We start from the raw sequence: 18,694 nt of genomic DNA, 5'->3' as shown, positions 1-18,694 counted from the left end.
CTTCGGCCATACTATTAGTTCTGACCAATGTGTTGGGAGGGATGTGACCAGTGTACTTTGGGGCTGAAGCTGAGAATTGTTTTCCCCATGCTCTCTTTTTTTGCTGCTACGACAGAACAGAAGCATCCTGGATTGCATGAGAGCAAGTGTCCCAGAGAATTTCCTGGGGTTTGAAGGAGTGAGAAATAAATTCTATTCCCATTTGTTTTTTCTCAGTTGAAGTACAGTGTGCTGTGTTTCTGGCTGGTGGGCAACCTTTCATCCATCAGAAGGACTCAGGTCTCTTTTCTCAGTGGCCTCTCAGCTTGTGGTTCCTCAGAGTCCTCTCCGTTAACACATGGGGGAAGGGGATGGGATTGCAGTATCTTCTAGAGCTGGGCTTGCAGTCTCCTGCTGTGGGCTAGAGCCCCAACCCTCCACCTACAAGAGGGTACACCCACACAGGGACACCTCTCTGGTCCCAGCTACAAAAACATGGATGTGAGGCCTGCCCCTAAACTCTGTCCGCTGTCTGAGAACCCACACTGCTGAATTGACACTTGGAGCTGTCTTTGACTTTGGGGGAGTCTCTGCCCAGCTCCTGGGGTGTGGCCTGTCACACCCCATCCCTGCAGTAGAGGCGAAGAAGTGCAGGGTCACTAGGAAAAGAAGAACACTCACGCACATCTTCATTACTAAGCCTGTCCCAAGGATCAGAATTATTATTACTATTATTATTTTTTAAAGATTCACCTCATTCATTTTATTTTATTTTATTTTATTTTTTATTTTATTTTTTTAAAGATTTTATTTATTTATCTGACAGAGAGAGATCACAAGCAGGCAGAGAGGCGGGCAGAGAGAGAGGAGGAAGCAGGCTCCCTGCTGAGCAGAGAGCCCAATGCGGGGTTCGATCCCGGGACCCGGAGATCATGACCTGAGCTGAAGGCAGCGGCTTAACCCACTGAGCCACCCAGGCGCCCCCACCTCATTCATTTTAGAGAGAGAAAGAGCACATGAGTGGGAGGGGCAAACGGCGAGGGAGAGAGAAGCTCAAGCAGGCTCCGCACTGAGGGCAGAGCCCAGTGCGGGGCTCAATCTCATGACTCTAAGACCACGACCCGAGCCAAAACCAAGTGTCTGATGCCCAACCAACTGGGCTACCCAGGCTCCCTTCCCAGATCAGAATTATGAAAAGTTCCTACCATTTTTCACATATTCATAGACTAATATTTTTTTCCAGGACTTACTCTAGTTATGGTTAGGATCTGGCAAAAATCTGATTTGAATGGCTGAACTTCCCCAAAGGAGATCTCCAATTCAAGACTAGATGTTCTTCTGTTGAACCAACTGCATCCTAGGGCAGAATAGTAAACTCTAGGTGCTCCTCCTTTGAGGATTTCCAACATGAGCAACTCGCCTTTATATTCAGTATCCATGTTTATATCCTTTTGAGTAAGAATTATTGTTCTTGTTTTCACATAATTGGACTAAGTGCTCTAATCTTAGATGCTGAATTCCCTTTGTATTATATATTTAACAATTAATTTAATAGGATGATGGGTCCTATTTCCCCTTGAACTTTGGGTTCTGAGAGATTTTAGCTAGCATTGCCATACTTTATGAGAAACTAAACATTGTTGGAATTGTAGAAGGGAGTGTGTGCTATGACTTCTGCTGGTGTCTGAATTCAGTTAAAACCTGTAGTTATAAGAGATAGACTAAATTTTTTTTTAAGATTTTATTTATTTATTTGGCAGAGATCACAAGTAGGCAGAGAGGCAGTCAGAGAGAGGCGGAAGCAGGCTCCCCACCGAGGAGAGAGCCTGATTCGGGGCTCGATTCCAGGACCTGGGATCATGACCCGAGCTGAAGGCCGAGGCTTTAACCCACTGAGCCACCCAGACGCCCCTACGCTAAATTTTTTTAAACAATATTGAGAGTGCAGTCCTCCAGGCAAACAGAAGAGTGCCATGAAGATGTTTAAAGATCAACAGACATGCACACAAAGCATTTCTCAATGCACATTCCAAAAGTTTGTGCATGCTGGTTTCAAAATGATGAATCAGTTGCAAGTTTTATTTGGCTGCTGGTATCAAGAAACCCAAGAGCACAGAGGCTTAAACCAAAGTAGGGATTTATTTTTTTTTCTCATGTAATACCAATCTGAAGGTGGCTAGCTTAATTGATACAAAGTTTCACAGTATCATTAGGGATCCAAGTTTTTTGTAGCTTTCCCTTTTGCTGCCCTTTGTCCTCATGTTTACAATATGGCTACTGAAGCACCAGCCATCATATTTTCATTTCAGCAAGAAAGAAATGAAAGGTTAAGGGACAAAAATGATATTAACAATCTGAGTCTTCTCACGAGGGATCTCCCTATATATCTCCTTGGCCAGAACTATGTCAGATTTCCATTCTTAGCTGTGAAGGAGGCTGGCAGGGTACATTTTAGCTGATTGCATGGTTTCCATTTAGGAAGGCTAAATTGTAGGGTTTCCATCCCTTCCATTAATTGGATTAATTAATTACCTGCTGGTAATAGAAAGAGAGGAGAAGGGGTTTGGGGAAGGCAAATAGTGGTATCTGCCACCTAGACTTCTCAGAATCTTGAATATGTTAATGTGTATTGTTACTTTCTCTATGCAGGGGACTCAATATGCAATGAGTCTCCAGCTGATGGAACTCTGCTGTCCTTTTCCAGGGGACATTACACAGGACAGGGCTTCTCTGGAGCATACATTAGGAAATTCTGCCTCAGTCAGTTTATTATAGAGGTGGATGTGAACCTGTGTTCCACACCAGACACACGTAGACATAGACTACTCACCATTCAACTCCTATTTAAATTTTATAGCAGAAGAACCGAAGCACCAAAAATTAAAAGGTAACTTGGCCAGCTAGTTCCTGAGATGAGACCCACATTTTTGGGTTTGACGATTACCTTAATACTCAGCTCACTTTAACCTTGATCATCCCAAATCTTACACCATGCTTCCTGGCTGTGTTGAGTAAGAGGTGATCCAGGGCTGGCTTTGTTCCCAGTATCCAAGCTGACCCCTCTCGGTCACAGATGCAGACGGTTCAGGTGGGAGCTTGGGGATGGTGCAGCTGGAGTCTGCCAAAGGAGGGGCTCCTGGCTTGTTTAATGACCCACATGAGCTTAGTATCCTCCCATGACCTCATTCCTGAATGGCTTAACCCAGCCCAGGAGTTACTCTTCATTCGCACTTCATAACAAAATGGGGTCTTTTTGTTACATTTGCTGATGCAGAGGAAGAATGCTTTTGTTATTTTGAAATGTCACTTTAGAGTTGGGAGATGCCGGCCATGTAAACAACAGGAGTTCTCTGTGAATGTTGGTATTTGAAAGCCCAGATTTCATCAGCCCCATGTCTGGACAAGTGGGAAGCTGTCCATCACACTATGGTCCACACACAGATGGTCCCGGCGCAACAGGAGGGTAGAGAGTCAGTCCAGCTGCTGAGACAATTGGCAGAAAGCATGGCCATATGGCCAGGAGGTAGCTTGGTAACGAAGGTAACGAACACAGCTGAAGGGTCTACACTGGGAATTTTATGTGAACGAACTGTAATACACCGAAGTCTCAATTTAGCACAGTAACAAGTATTATAATCCTACATAAAGTGTGTGGCACTACATTTATCAGAAATTACATACATCTCAACGGCTGTAAAGGTTTGACATGTTACAGGGGGAAAGAGCCATTTCTAAGGAGTTTGTTTTTAGTAAATTCTCTGAAATTGATCACATTTTAGATAACGTATTTATCTGTCCTGAAAACTACCCCCTTAGACCTGATTTTGGGGTTTGGTCTGCAGACAAATAATAAATAGTATAATTATAACCATTCAGTAGATTGAAAGCAGAATTTATTTATTGGTTTTGGCTAGTGAGGGTGGGAATGCTAATTTTATTTGCATATAAAGCAGCTCTAGTTGCCGAAACCAGAATCTAAAATTGCATTTTCCTATATTTAACAAGCTGAATTGCTTCTTAACGTCAGCAGAAATGGATGTTTCTCTCCGGCAGAACTATTTTGAGAGTAGTCCTTGGCACAATGAGCATAGTTACTGTCTGTAGAAGATCTCTTAGGGGTGTTTAATACCAAAGTTTGTTTCTGAGGTCACGGTCAGTGCAAAACGATGGAAAGTCCAGTTGGAGATTGTATTAAGTTCCTATGGCTGTTGTCATAAATTACCACAATGTTGGTAGCCTAAAACAACGGTTTTAATAATTCTGGAGACTGGAAGTCCAAGATCAATATTACTGGGCAAGGCCACACTTTCTCTGGAGGCTCTAAGGGAGAATCCTTCCTGGCGTTTTCTAGTTTCCGGTGGCCACGAGTATTCCTTGGCTTGTAGCAATACCCCTCCAATCCCTGCATTCACCCTCACATGGCCTCCTCCTCCTCTGTTTGTATCAAAATTCCCTCTGCTCCTCTATCAGAACACTTGTGATGGTGCCGAGAACCCACTCAGGTCATCAAGGATAATCTCCCCATCTCAAGATCCATAACTTAGTCACATTGGCAAAACATCTGTAACGGGGTGTGTGTGTGTGTGTGTGTGTGTTTTACCACTTAAGTTTCTAGAGATCAGGGTATGGATATCTTTTGAGTGGGGTGCAACTTTTAGCCTTTTACAAAGCTGACTAGTAAAGTTTAACCGAAAATGAACAGGGTAAAATGAAATCCAAAATTTTAGGAACTCTTGCAACTTTGATGTAGGAATCCCTAGAGACTCTCAGACTCAGATTAGAGATCACCCTCAAATAACCCACTGATTCCCAGCTGGGCTTCTTGCCGTGTATTGTACTGGCAGTGAATACATTGTTGGAAAGGCTAATTCTACTGTGAGGTATTTAATGAGTGTTGTTGAAATGTCTCAGGGAGTTCTGATACACCATTTCTGGAAGTCCAGAGAGTCAAACCTTGGGTGAAATTTCATTGGGTGGTTTTATGTTATATCAGGTATTATTTTTTTTAAAAAGATTTTATTTATTTATTTGACAGGGAGAGATCACAAGTTGGCAAAGAGGCAGGCAGAGAGAGAGGGGGAAGCAGGCTCCCCGCTGGGCAGAGAGCCCGATGCAGGGCTCGATCCCAGAACCCTGGGATCACGACCTGAGCCGAAGGCAGAGGCTTTAACCCTCTGAGCCACCCAGGCGCCCCTAGATCAGGTATTATTTTTTTATGGAGGAATTGCTTGTAACTTTGGGGAGTCTTTCAGAGGCCCTGAAGCCATCTGGTAGGTCATAGGTATGGTCTTGTGTGCCATTTTGTGTTATGGAGGCTTGAAGGCTATTGAAACCAAGCCATTTGTCCCAAGATGAGCATTAATATTGAATGAAAAGAAATAAAATTATTTTTAAAGAATTTAGAAAAAATAATAAATTGTAAATTCATACAATTTATAATTCTGAATGAATGGAAAAAAAGAAAGTCTATCTCATTGATAAGAAAATGCTAATTCACTTTCAGCAGAATGAGTATTTTTGGTTATGGAAGCTAATTTGAGTTCTTTAAAATTTTATTACTTTCTCTTATAATTGCTATATAATCATTAAATATGGTTAAACTTATTTTTTCTCCTTTTATTTTTTTGTTCTCTTTTTATATGTTACACCAGATAGTATCATTTGTAAAATATTTTATGGCATTATGGATATGTATTTAAGGACATATTTTCTCTGCATTTGATGAAAGTGTTACTTTATGTCTATAGGAAGGATGAAGAGTATAGGGAAGGGAAGTTTATATACACACAAATCATTATTATATGATGATGCATTTATAACAAAAGATGCATTATTTGGCCTTTAACCAACCTTTCTGAATGTCAAGAAATTGATATTATGGCTGATACCCAATCTTTAATTCTATAGACAGCATAGCCTTTTCTATGCCAGTGGCTTAAGCAAATTTTGAAGACAGAATTGAGTGTTTAGTAGGTAGCAGGAAAAAAAAGTCATCCAATATACATAGGAAATTGCCCTCCTTTCAAGAACTATCTGTCTTTAGGGTGTGAGGAACACCATTCAGGGAACCCTATGGGACTTGTTGAAAAACCATGGAACTTTACAGTAGAAGACTCTGAAGACCACAGGTCTTTGGAGCATCCTATTGATAGTGAGAAAACCGAGGATTGACTTTCCAAAGTCATGTAGAAGAACCCAGTTCTACAATTCAGATTTCTTAATAACACAGTCATGTTCTCTGTTCTCATCTTGTCTTTTTTATTAGGGCGGAATGGTGTTTTGCAACTTCTGTATCACAGCTCTCTGGTGTATCCAGACCTTTCATAGGATTACTATCCAGTCTAGATAGTGCATAAGTGGATTTCATGGTGCCAGTCAGAAAGATACCCTTGAGTCATATCTGTCTGGTGTACTTTGAGCTGAGCTGATTGTGCAGAAGACCATGAGTGGGGACAACTTTCCACTTTCCACTGGCAAGTGGTATTATTTCCAGCTCATAGCAAAAAAAGCTTGTGTGTTACAGTCAGGACAAGCAGGGATGAAACAGAGTTGAGTTCTACTCAGATGGAGGTGTAATGCTGAAGGGAGATATTACCCAAATTGCTGCTGATTTGTTTGATGGTGTTGTGAGTTGTTTGAGCCTTCTGAGCGTGTCATCAAAAATGCTGGTGTTTAAGAATGTGAGGAGAAGACAAGAAAACAGAGAACTGATGAGTCCATTGTACTGCGATGACCACTCAGGTACCTTCCAATTTTGAAGTCTGTGAGTCTGTGATTGTTAGGCATGATGGTGAGGAGTGTGGGGGAAATGCAAATGAAAACACTTAATTTGAGGCTTGATTATTTCATTGGTTCTATAATCTCTCAATATGTTGAAAAATAAAGCTTTCCATACTGTGCATATGATTTCAGTGGACCCTATCATTGATTGTTAACACCTCCTTATGCTATTGCAGTGAACTGAGCTTGGGTTACTGTTTCTTTTTTGAATGAATAAATTGAAGCCCAGGTCAGTTAGAGACTTGCAAAAAGGTAGAACTGCATAATAGATCGTCCAGCCTGGCTTTGACCCTAACTCACTGTGGTGTTGTATTTGACAAAAATGTCAGGAAAGAACGTTTGAAATGCCTCTCCCTATTCGCTTTGAACGTGGCACTCCCTGATTTCAGATACCCTTGGGTATAATCTACACATCAAAATCTAAGTCTAATTGGCAAGAAAGTTTTGCATGTGTTTTTAATTTATCCCCAAACAAAACTGCATTCTGTGTAGAAGCTACTGCTTTGCTCTTTCCTAAACTGAAAGACTCACAGGTACTGTTTTACTCAATAGTAACAGTGATGAAACCACATGTTGATAAAGGGCTCAACTACCTTGGTAGAGCTACTCTGAAGGGGTCTTCAAAACCTGAAAAACTCTAGTGCTATAGATGATCTCAGCCTCCAAATACTGCTGTCAGGATACTCATAGCTGCCTGTGAGGTCAGCTTGAGGAAACTGATGTCAGTGAGGGAGAGTTCTCAGGGGGTCTGATGGGAAAGGGAGGAAGAGAGGAACCCCAGTGGAGACAAATCTTAAATGTATTTATGTGTGAGAGCAACTCTGGCTAGGACCGGGAGCCAGCTAGAACAGTTATTTCTGCAGTGTAGTTAAAAAATTTCCATAGACCCTCTCCATCTTCAAATCCCTGTCTTGCTTTCTTGAAATGCCCACACTTTTTCCTGTATCTATTCAGAGGATCATATGGTTCTTATCCTTTCTTTTGCTAATGTGCTATATCACATTGATTGATTAGTGAACCCTGAACGACCCTTAAGGCCCAGGAATAAATCCCACTTGAGTGGTGTATGATTCTTTTAATGTACAGTTGGATTTGATTTTGCTAGTATTTTGTTGAGGATTTTTGTACTCATGTTCATCAGGGATATTGGTCTGTAATTCTCTTTTTTAGTGGGGTCTTCATCTGGTTTTGGAATCAAGGTAATGCTGGCCTTATAGAATGAATTTGGAAGTTTTCTTTTCATTTCTACTTTTTGGGAACAGTTTGAGAAGAGTTGGTATTAACTCTTCTTTAAATGTTTGGCAGAATTCTGCTGGGAAGCCATCTGGCCCTGGACTTCTGTTTCTTGAGAGATTTTTTTGATTATTGATTCAATTTCTTTGCTGGTTATCAGTCTGTTCAAGTCTTCTATTTCTTACATTTTCAGTTTTGGTAGTTTACATGTTTCTAGGAATTTCTCCATTTCCTCCAGATTGCCCAATGTGTTGGCATATACTTTTTCATCATATTCTCTTAAAATTGTTTGTATTTCTGTGGTGGTGGTTGTAATGGCTCCCCTCCCATTTGTGATTTTATTTATTTGGGTCCTTTCTCTTTTTTTTTGGTAAGTCTGCCTAGGGTTTTATCAGTTTTATTAATTCTTTCAAGGAACCAGCTCCTGGTTTCAGTGATCTCTTCTACTGTTTTTTGTTTGTTTCTGTATCATTTATCTCTGCTTTAATTTTTGTTATTTCCCTCCTTCTACTGGCCGTAGGCTTCATTTGTTGTTGTTGTTGTTTTGTTGTTTTTCCAGCTCTGTTAGGTATAAAGTTAGGTTATGTATTTGAGATTTTTCTTGCTTCTTGAGGTAAGATTGTATTGCTATACACTTCTCCCTTTTGACCACTTTTGCTACATCCCAAAGGTTTTGGATTGTTCTTTCATTGTCATTTGTTTCCATGCATTTTTTAAAAAAATTCTTCTTTAATTTCCTGGTTGACCCATTCTTCCCTTAGTACGGTCTTTAAACTGCATGTATTTGTGGTCTTTCCAAAATTTTTCCTGTGGTTAACCTCAGGTTTCATAGCATTGCGGTCAGAAAATATGCAAGGTATGATCTCAAGATTTTTGTACTGGTTGAGGCCTGATTTGTGACATAGTATCTGATCGCTTCTAGAGAATGTCCCATGTACACTTGAAAAGAATTTGTATTCCTCTGCTTTAGGATGAAATGTTCTGAGCTGTTCCTTTTGGGCTGAGACTTTGTGTCTTGAGAAAGTTATCAGCCTGGAAGGAGATGGTACAGAAGGGAGGGGACATTGACTTTCCAAAGGTCTTTTGGACCTTTGGACAAGTGACATGTTCACATATTTCCTTGCAATGGATGTCATTGAGGACATATGTGTGCTTTGGGGGAGGTAGAGTGAGGTCAGGTCACAAGTCCTGCAAATGCCAGGTGACAAGGATGGGAGATGGAAAGGATACCAAGCAAGGGTGATTGAAGCCGAGGCTGACTATTTTGTGGATGGATCCAGACTATGGTGAAGCAATAAAGGCAATATGGTTAGGAAAATGTCGTACTTGCATTTATGTGGAAGCAGTGAGCGAGTTTATATAACAAATATCATGTTTGGGAAGAAGATAAAGATGAAGAGTTATAGGGGAGGAAACTAAAAAAAAAAACAACTTTAAATAACATTCTCTGCCTATGTAATCATTTGTTCTTTCTCATTCTGAATGTTGCATATGAATATTTTCTCTCATTTCTCATGAAAGAAGCCATCTTAGACCTACCACTTTGACTTGATGGATTGGATTTCTTTGGGTAAAAGATCTTAAAGTTTGGGGTTTCTTCCTTCTTGTCTTTGGGAGCTCCCTTTAGGGAGAGGACCCCAAAACATCGGACTTGAATATATATTACCTTGCATAATCATGTGTATACTGAGGACCAGCTCAAGGTCTTTGGTGTTGGTAACGTGGTCACACAGGCGGGCTGTGTGAGGCTCAGGGATTTAATCAGATCCAGATTCTGATGTGCCAGAGTCACCTGAGGCAGGATGTGTGAGCCACGTTTTGTGATGTTCTGACCTCTAGGGGCTTAATCGGTGGATCTCTTGGATGAATGTCATCCCTTAAAACAATCAAGTTAATACTTACCAAAGGAACAATGGGATCATTGTAGTGGAGTTCTCAGGGAAGCACTGGAGGGAAAGACTTATTTGCCAATACACTGAATTTATTCTGTCTGAGAGGCTCTTCACTAATTAGCTAAGTGAATTTGGAAAAGTGCATCCAACTTTCCTCATTTGGAAAATAAGGCTTTTGGCAGAGTTGCCTCCTAAGGTAAATTTTGGCTCCAACATTATGTTGTTCTAAGAGAATGTGGCGGTTTCATGGAAAACGGTTCTCTCAGCATCAGCAGACAGTTCCTGAAAAGAAGAAAACCGAATGGATCTGTTTTTCAATTTTAGCTCTTGAACAACCTATTCTTCCATCTTTTCAAGCTTGGAAAAAGAAAAGCTAAACTATACCTATCATAGATTTTTTATATTTTAGCTAACGTAGTATTTACTAAGTTTGGGCTAGAAAAGTCCTTAATACTAACAAAGTTATTTAGCATAAAGTTGTACATACTATTCAAAAAGCATCTCTGCCTATTTGCTCATTTATTCTTTCTTATTCTGAATGTTGCTCATTTGCATTTTCTCTCACTTCTCACAGGCCCACCTTTGACCATTTTAGACCCTGCAATCTGACTTACAGGGCTGAATTTCTTTGGCTGAGATGGATTCTGAAGCACCTTTGTCTGGATATTTCTCGCGCTGTTACCCTACCATTGGGCTTGGTGGTTAGGAGTCAGTTATTTGCATACTAGTTAGGAATATCTCCCCTAGTCTTTAATTGCACACCCTAACCCCCATGCCATGTAAGGATGATGTCAATATTCTATTATAAGGAAAGGAAAAAAAGCACAGGGGCTTTTTTTGGGGAAGGTCCCAGGAAGTGGGACCTTTCACCCTGACAGAGGGCTGCTGAGGATCTATGTGGAGACACTCTCAGGATTCACAGTCTTATTGTTCAGACTCTGCCTGTTACCCCCCTGGGACCAAGCATGGAGAACCCAGAGTTCTCCCCCTCTGCAGGAGGTTCAGGTTTGACACTGGGAAGAAAGGTGCTTGAGTCTGGCTCTGCTGCTTCCTGCCTGTGTGACCTCAGCAAGTCATTTAAGTTTTTTGAACTTCCCTCTAAAATGGGGCTTACTGATGCTTACAGAAATTCCAATGTCTGGGGTGTTTTACCACTAGGAAAGCAGTTCTTGGACACCAGTGGTCTATCTGAAGACAACATCAGATCCCACAGGTTAAGGACATGGTCCTACAAGACAATCCTCCCTGACTCCAGATGGCAGTTGAAAGTCCAAGTTGTTCACCAGGACTTCTGGCCAACTAGCTATAGATGGGTGACCCAGTGACTCCTCCTTGAGTTCCATTTATTTCGTAGAGTGACTCACAGAACTCAGAAACATTTTACTTACTAGACTACTGGTTTATTTAAAAAGCTGTAACTCAGGAACAGCCATATGTAAGCGATACACAGGACAGATTATGGGGAAGGACTGGTGTTCTCTGGGACATCACTCTCCCTGCGTCTCCTTGTCTTCACCAGCCCAGAAGTGCTCCAAACTCTGTCCTTGTGGGGTTTTATGGAGGCTCCATTGCAGAGGCATGGTTGATTAAATCACTGACCATTGGTAATTAAGTCAATCTGCAGCCCTCTCTCCTCCCCAAAGACTGAGGGGTGGGACTGGAAGTTCCAGACCTCAAATCATATCATTGTTTCCCCTGGCAACCAGTCCCCATCCTTATGGGTTTCCAAAAGTTACCTCATTAATATAAACTGAGGTGTGATTGAAAAGGGCTTGTCGTGAATAACAAAAGACATCTTTATGGCTCTCTCTCTTTTTAAAAGATTTTATTTATTTATTTGACAGAGAAGGAGAGCACAAGCAGGGGGAGTGGCAGGTAGAAGGAGAGGAAGAAGCAGGCTCCCCGCAGAGCAGGGAGTCCAATGCAGGGTTCAATCCCAGGATGATCCCAGGACCTTGGGATCGTGACCTGAGTGACTGAGCCACTGAGGTGCCCCGTCTTTCTGGCTCTCTTATCACTTAGGAAATTCCAAAAGTTTTAGGAGATCTGTGGTGGAAACTGGGTTGAAGAACAAATATATATTTAACCACTATATCACAGGGTAATAATATTTCATGTCTCAAAGAGGTGTTATGAGGATGAAATGAGATATGTCAGATAAAGAACCTGGGGCCTAGGACACAGTAAACCTCCACAAGGGTGGGCTGTTTTTACTAAGAAAGTTCTTTCATTTGGGGTCGTCATCCTTCCACGTGAAATTAATTTGAATTCCCAAAAGTCTCCAGCACCAGTGTATGGCAGTGGGTAACCAAAGGAAAAAGCCCCAGCTATAAATCTGTCACATTTTCTGTTGATGTGACCATTTTTAGATATTTAAATATTCATGTGTTTGGCAAATGCATTAGGGCCAGAGTGATAAATCTGAAACATATAGATGGTTATCCAAGACATTAAAGGGAGGCAGATGGTCTTTTGGGCATCAGAGATTGACCAAGTTTGCATTAGGAATTCAGCCTGTTACATGTCATTAAGTTTCAAGCCACTTTTCTTTCCTTTCTCTATACGCTGCAACACTAGATACACTGTATTGACTAGAGCAAAGTACAGTGTGGATCAATATGATCAGCTTTAAGGGGAACTGGAAGTACAGAGAATGTATACTTTAAAAAATCTGATTTTCCCTTTAATGGGAAATAACTTTATTATTTTAGGTCTAGGTCAGCAAGTATAGTTTCTGTTTTCTTAAAACACATCTAAAAATTATAAATTAATTTATTAATAAATTAAAATCTTTGCAATATAGACAAGAGAAGGAAAAAATTTCCCACTCCAGCAAAACTTTTTAAATATTTTGCTTCATTTTTTTCCAACATAAAATTTCTTTCACACATAAGGTTATTCTGTCTTTGTTATGATGATACTATATGCATTATTTATTTTCCAATTCTCTTATTTTTTACTGTCAAGGGAGAAAAGGAGATGAAACTGAAAAAGAACTAAGACCTTTATTTGGAGTCTCAGAATTGCAATTTGGGGAAGCGCAGATTCTGGAGTAACCAGAAAAATGTCCTGCTCAAGTAAGGAAAGCAAGGGGTTTTTCTGAGAAAGAAGGAAGGGCAATTACATGACTTAGATAAAGAAGAGAAGAGGGAAAAAAAAAAAAACCCTACTAATTTGGTGTTGACAAGTTAAGCTGCTTCTGATCACTATCTGATTATTTTATCTGTATTATCAAATGAAACTGTCCCTGGGATGAATTAATTAATTTTGCTGTTATCATATGATCTGAGTATCAGTTGGTCTGATGAAATTTTATGAACAACTGCTTACAAAACAAATGCCGTTTCTGCCCCAGTTCAAGAGTTCATTTGTTGGAAAGACAAATGGAACTTTAAAATGAAGTATGTTATGTCCAGAGATTGTACACGAATCCACATTGTAACTGAACCTACGTGAGTTTGCTCCTTGTTAGGTCACAGATACACCAGATGGAGTTGACAGACAAACAAAACTTTATTTGCAACAAATAAGGAGATCACAGGGAATAACTTCCAAAACCATTACTGCCTAAGAAAGGGTGAATGAGTTCCTTTTATATAGGGTCAGGATAAATAGATAGGGAAGCTTGTCATTGTATGTACAGGGGGCATAAGGCTATGCACACTCCTTAAGGAAACATGCCTATATGTACATTGTATGCTATGTAAATGAGGCTGAGGCTCCTCCCTGGGCAGAGAGTTTAGTATTATAATGAGGTAAAGGTAACTGTCCATCATTCTAGAGGTCACTCCATGGTTCATCTGTATAGGGGTGAGTGGGGGGTTACTCTCAAACTGGTCTGGGTGGTCTGGGCTGGAGGGAGGTCTTGCCAGGGCAGTTGCCATCAACTGCGCGTGGTTTTGGGTTTAATTTGACAAGCTAAGAGGTAAGCCAAAGAGAAGAGCTTAAGGAAAAACCAAAGACAAAGGTTAGTGAGTACAAGCAGGTGGTCAGTAAAGCTCAGGTCTTGAAGTCTAGCTGGTGACAACATCATCTATCAGTATTATGTCATAGACATTTGAAATCCATTTTAATGTTAATTAATAATAATTATGATAACTAATGTTTAGCGAGTGCTTACTAGGTATCAGGCACTACTTAACCAATTATGTGAGTGAATACATTTACTTCTTACAACATTTCTGCAAGGCAGATACTATTATTAGTCCTACATTGCAGACAAGGAAAACAACAACAACAACAAAAACAAAAACCCCAGGACCCAGAGAGTATTCAATAACTTGCCTGCATTGTTGACAACCATAAATGGCAGGATTTGCACCAAGGTGGTCTGGATACAAAGTCTCTTAACAACTGCTCTAAATTATTCTCAATCAGTTATCATTAAGTTAGGAAGTGATATTTACTTTAAGCAGAGGCAGTGACAGTTTTCACATGTCTAATCATGTCATATTAGTGTTTAGATATCCATCACCCAGTAAAGGAACTCAGTACATTTTTTTTTTTAAATGAATGGGCATGTTGGGGCAGAATCATTTTCCTTAATCCTTCAATATTCTTCTAGCCAGTCTAAGAATTAAGTTGACATGAGACAGACTAACAGGAGAAAAACCCCAAAGTTTAATTATGTGCATATGGAGATCCATATATAATGAAATTGAGATCCAAAGAAAATTACCAAGGCAATAAATTCTTATGCTTTTTAGACAAACAGACAGTAAATCTGTGAGGTGTTGACAAGACAATGAAAATTTATGTTCCAGAGCTTTAATTAGTAAGAAATTCTAAACAGAATTTGGGCTGGGGTAGTAGTAAATTAGTAAAAGTACAAGTTTCTTTCTATAACCTCCTCAGTGCTGAGGATGTCTGTTTACCTCCTGGTGTCAGGAGGGTATCTTTCACATGGGAGATTTATTTCTTGTTTTTGTTAGACATAGCAGGGCAATTAGAGTGTCTTTTTTTTTTTAAGTAAATTTTAATTCTGGGGCACCTGGGTGGCTCAGTGGGTTGGGCCTCTGCCTTTGGTTCAAGTTGTGATTCCAGGGTCCTGGGATCAAGCCCTGCATCGGGCTCTCTGCTCGGTGGGGAGCCTGCTTCCTCCTCTCTCTCTGGCTGCCTCTCTGCCTACTTGTGATCTCTGTCTGTCAAATAAATAAATAAAATCTTAAAAAAGTAGTAAATTTTAATTAAAAATAATATGCGAAAGTGACAGACTTTGGGGTGGCCTGTCCTGGGCCCCTACATATACAAGGCATTGGCAAAATTCAATAGTAGAAAATATGTTGCATGGACTCAATGAAATCTAGATGTGGTAGATAGTATTTTCCAAAAAGAGTTGCAGACTTACTTCCCTTCCTACTTGCACTACTAGAACCTGGCTATTCCCACATCAAAAGGTGGAGTCCGTGGCTGCTTTCCATGAGTCTCAGTGATCATTTGTGACAGTCTCAGCTACTTGAGCATGGGAGAGTAGATGCTGTGAGATCCTGAAGCTAGGAAAGAAAAGCTGAATAGGCTTTTGCCTTGTTCTCTTTTGGGTTGCTTGCTTTTGGAACTCAGCTACCATTCTGGGCAGAAGCCAAGTAGCTGCATGGAGGGTCTTTGGGGACAGCTGGTGTCAGCTTCTAGACAGGTGAAGTAGTGAGGAAAAGGGGTCTGGGGCTTCAGAAAAGAGAAAGTCAATTCACAGGCAGATGAGAAGAGCAAACATATGTGAAACAAATATTTGTCATTTCACACAGAAGAATCTTTCTGATAAAAAGTTATCTTTGATATCAGCTCTCTCCTGGTACAGGTCCTCTATCTAAATTCTTTTAGGCACTTAAGGGGAAGATAAACGGCTCTTCCTGAGTCTGTTGGACTGTGATTATCTTCAGCTTGAAATAATCCACAGGCCAAAGTGGGCAGATTTTGGGGTCATGTATTCTGTTCCCTTTCACTTTTTATGCAGCAATAGATAGCTGGAATGTTTACTCTATAGACTTAAATATTTTCCTTAGGTTTTTAAGAATCACTTGGACAAGTAAGTCATCATTCAGATGACTGAAATGTATTTCTCATATATGTCTGGTCTTTGTCCATGGTTCCTGACCTACAGCTCCCCTGCCTTTGGGGTTCCCTGAATAATAAGAGCAATGGGAGCATCTTTTGTTGCAGTGTTTGGTTTCTGGTCCTCAGTTCCTAAAATCACTTCACAGAGTAAAGGAGGAATGGGTGTCTTGTTATTAGTAAAAAGATCTTTTCTACCTCAAATGGGTTTGTGTTAATGAGGTGACTCTTGGAAAGCACCTAAGGATGGGAATTGGTTACCAGGGGAACTAACCCTGATAGAGGATTGGAACTTCCAGTTTCTGATTTCTGGGGAACGTAGAGGGTGAATCTGTTCCCGTAGAGGGGAACTAGAGGTGAATCCATCACCAATGGCCAATGATTTCATCAATCATGCCCCCCAAATGAAACCTCTGTTAAAACCCCAAAAGAGGGAGTTTGGAGAGCCCCCAGTCTGGGGAACAAGAATGTGCCCATATACCACCATATTGGGCCCCGAACTCCATGAGGACAGAAGCTCCTTTGTTTGAGACCTCAGACTATTTATTTCTTCATGTGGCTGGTGATTCTTATCCTGTAATTTCTTAAATTAAAATTTTTAATTGTAATTAATCAGTCATCTAGTGAGTAAACAGGTTTCTTGAGTCCTGTGAGCTGCTCCAGTGAATTAATCAAACCCAGGTAGGGGGACATGGGCACCTCTGATTTATAGCCAGTTGGTCGGAAGTGTAATAACAACTTGGACTGTGATTGGTATCTGAAGTGGTGGGTGGTCTGGTGGGACTGAACCCTTCACCCGTGGGATCTGATACTATCTCCAGGTAGACAGTATCAGAATTGAGTTGGAGTTTAGGACATCAACTGGTGTTGAAGAAAAGTCTTCCACGGTGAGGGTGGTGTGGGGAAAAACTCTCCTCCCCAAGTGGCATGAGGCCCAGAACCCTCTTTATTTTCCCACCTCACATCGAGGAAACCAAGACTCAGAGATGTTAAGTAACTTGGCTGAGGGCACACAGCTACCGAGTCTTTTTGATCCTTCCCATTAAATGGCCCCAACTTATATGTCATGAACAAATGTTTGTTGAAAGACTGAATGAGTGACAGCAATCAGTGGCTGGATCTGACTGGAAGGGGGAACCACATGGTGGTTTGTTAAATGCAGTGCTATAAAGGGTTCATGGGCAGTGGAAATTCATGTTCCAGTTCTTCCTGAAGCGGCGAAATCTACTTTGTATCATTCAAGAGTCTTTTGCCATTTCTCCAAGCCCATCCTGATGTACATGTGCTCTCTGCTTCTCTTTGTCCCTGCCTCTTGCTCTTCCCCTTTCCTTTTCATTCATTTAGTCACTCAGTCACTCACTCACGCATTCATTCAGAAGATACAGACTGTCTATCATGTACCAGATGCTCCTAAATGCTGGGAATTTGGCAACACCGCACGTGTGTATTTCATCCACCTCCTGTGAAGGCAGTTGCTTCTGATCCTCATTTCTGCAGGATGGAAGAAGAATGCATTTGGATCGACTTAGTTTTTGTAGAGGATCAGGATTGACTTAGATTTTGTAGAGGACAGACTGGTGAAGAAAACTGAGACATCATGAGGATCACCATCCTTGTAATTTTAGGGTGCTGAGGGTAGCACTGATAACTGCTATTCCCTCTGCGATATGACAGCTTTGATTCACTGTGTGGCAGTGTTTTTGTGGGGTGTATGTGCACACATGCAGTGGGTTTAGTGGCTTCTACTTTGCTTTTTACACTTATCATAGGCCAAAAAACTAATGTAGGTGGCATGTTCACCACTTACACTATAAAGTATGTTCATTCTAATCACATCTGGGGCTCAGTGAAATGATTAAGGACCTAGTAGACCTGTTTTGAGTTGGTCTTGGGCCAGGACACTATCACCTGGGTTCATATATTCCATTCTAATAGGGATAAACATGATGATGTTTTGGGCTCCTAGTCAATTCAGAACTTGTGTCTAATGGTTCTTGAAGTGTGTGGGTATTCTCTTTTCCCTGGTGCACAATTATCTGGGTAAAGAGCCATGGCCCACTTAGGGGTAGAGCTGGAGGGATCATTATCATATACACACACAGGCTGGGGCATTCTAGGTATTCTTCCTCACAAGGACACAGCCTCTCCTTCAAAGAAAGATGTCCTGGTAGGAAAATGGGCTCAAGTTTGGAAGCTGGACAAGGGAATGTGACTTTTTATTAGGGCACATAGGTGCCCTAATCATTCATCCATGATTTCAAAAAATTGCATATTTCGAATAATACTTATGTTGGATGCCTGTCTATCTTCCCCTAAGAACGCTATGTTCTGTTAACTATCTTGATAGTTCTTTACAGGCAAGGCCTCTTGGCTGCCGTTCCAATCTTGCTCTTCATTTTGGTAATTGCCTCTACCTAGCTTCTGTTGGTTAAGTGCTGACACCTGGTTTCTGTTATGTTTGGATCCTGTCATCTCCATTACTGTGAGTTCTACAACAGCATCTCCTGAGATCACCCTGGCCTTCAGCCATCACAGAGCTTCTCAGTGAGGCTAGTGTTCCTCTCAGCAGCACACTGCTTATCTTTGGTGACAGTGTGTCCTCCGGGACCTCTCTGGTGGTGGTGGTTTGTGGCCATATGTGCAATAGCTACCCCACTGTGTCCACCTCAACAGGGCTTCTGGTGGGTTCTTTACTCTCTGCTGCAGCAGATCTGATATTTTGACTTCATTTAGTGGGGCCATTGTCACTGATGCTTCTAAGA

Source organism: Lutra lutra, chromosome 12 (genome assembly GCF_902655055.1).
Source record: "Lutra lutra chromosome 12, mLutLut1.2, whole genome shotgun sequence".
Lineage (NCBI taxonomy): Eukaryota > Metazoa > Chordata > Mammalia > Carnivora > Mustelidae > Lutra > Lutra lutra.
Note: the sequence above shows the minus strand (reverse complement) of the source record.